The sequence below is a fragment of the Nanorana parkeri genome, unplaced genomic scaffold, assembly GCF_000935625.1.
Source record: "Nanorana parkeri isolate BGI_ZX_2015 unplaced genomic scaffold, ASM93562v1 scaffold387, whole genome shotgun sequence".
In the NCBI taxonomy this organism is placed as follows: Eukaryota; Metazoa; Chordata; class Amphibia; order Anura; family Dicroglossidae; genus Nanorana; species Nanorana parkeri.
Genome location: NW_017306655.1, coordinates 737,753 through 739,625, shown reverse-complemented (window position 1 = coordinate 739,625; position 1,873 = coordinate 737,753).

Here is a 1,873-nt window from a genome sequence, read left to right as displayed (position 1 = left end):
TGTATCATAATATCTCCCTTTCAGGTGTCAAGGATGGAGAAAGAGATTCTTTCTGAAAAAATATGCTATGACCTCTGGGTTGCGGGAACTCAGACTACCTCAAGCAAGTTCAAATACCTTTCAACAGAAATTGGCCATCTGATCATAGCACTGGCGACTATAACCAGCGTGATCGGATTGCTCACCAACTCCATTGTCATCTACATCACCGGCTTCAAAATGAAGGAGCAAAAGTCAAGACTCTGGTTCCTGAACTTGGCGGTGGCCGACATCTTATTTCTGCTGACCACACCTATGAGACTGACCATGTTACTGGCAAAAAACTGGGCCTGGGGATCACTTATCTGTAAGCTGAGTCATTTTGCATATGTATGCAACATATACTCCAGCGCTTTCCTTATCACAGCTTTATCTATCGATCGTGTCTTGTCAGTGGCCAAACCCTTGTGGCACCATAAGATCTTCTCCAAGCGCATCTGTCTCTCCATCTGTACTGCGATTTGGGTGGTGGTATTGCCTCTTGGAACACCAGCCATATACTATAATGATGTGGACCAGGTTGGAAATGACACTGCATGTGGGTTCATCCCTTTTCTATACGATACTACCAAAAACGATAGCACCCCTGAAAAAATACTATATATAAGTTTTGCTTTGAAGGCCAAGAAAATGACAAGTCAGATCAATGAGACGTGGCAACCAACTGGGTTTGTGAGGTTTCCGCAACACAGGAACGAGTGTGAAGCCACCATGTGTTGTGCTGATGACAATTCAGTAGCATTGTATAAAAAAGGACAGGATTTTAGCAATGTGTCTTTCATTCCCATAATAATCCTGGGATATTTCATACCTCTTTGTGTCATGGTCTTCTCCAACCTCATTATTGTCCTGCAAGTACGACAATCACATTGTGTAAATTCCAGAAAACTATATAAATGTATTGCTATACTCATTGGGGCTTTTGTGCTAACTAAAACGCCATTTGCTGTAGCCAAAATTATTTATTTGAAAGCCGTTAACAATATGGACGTTTCTTTCATGAAATACATGCGTGGTATAAGGATTATTCTGTTTGTGATAGCGAATTTAAACAGCAGCCTGAATCCAGTATTGTATGTGCTAGTGGGTAGTAAAGCCAGGGTTCTGTTAACTAGCTCTATATTCAGTATAAAGGGGACACTTGCATCCAGTCTCAGGAAATCAAATAAATCTGTTAGCTCAGAATAGCATATAAAGTGTTTAAAATAGAACAAAACAATTAACATGAAACTATGGCCAGAAGCAAAAAATGACATATATAAGGGCCTATATGAATATGCTTAGGGCTTGTGTCAATAGCATCTGTTTGATATCAGATTCTGAGAGTATTCATAATTCATTAATAGGTGCATTTGACCTGCAGTTGACCTCTTTGTGACCTGCATTTGACCTGCTTAAAGCAGGTTTTGCATTCCCATTGGCTTGTGTGGGAATGCAAAACCTACTTGAGGCCAACAAATGGCTTAATGCAGCTAGTCAATTAAAAATAATTAAATAAAAAAAAGTTTGTATTACTTTACACCACCGCTAAGTGTAAGGCCCCATTCACACGGGAATCGGCCGGCACATACAGCTCCGTGCTGCCTGCACGGCCGTATCGGGTAGCTCCCGGGAAGGACAGGTGCTGCATGTGATTAGTACGCAGCCCCTGTCCTTCTCTATGGGACTACACGGCCTTACTCCCCCCCTACACTCACCTCAAATGCACGTCCGTGCGTGTGCGGGTAAGTGTACTCGTACGCTGACAGGATGAATCCTGTCTGCGTCCGAGCCAGAAAACATGCACCCGCACTTGAGATGAGCGTAGGGGGGGGGGGGGGGTGGGCCGCGGGGG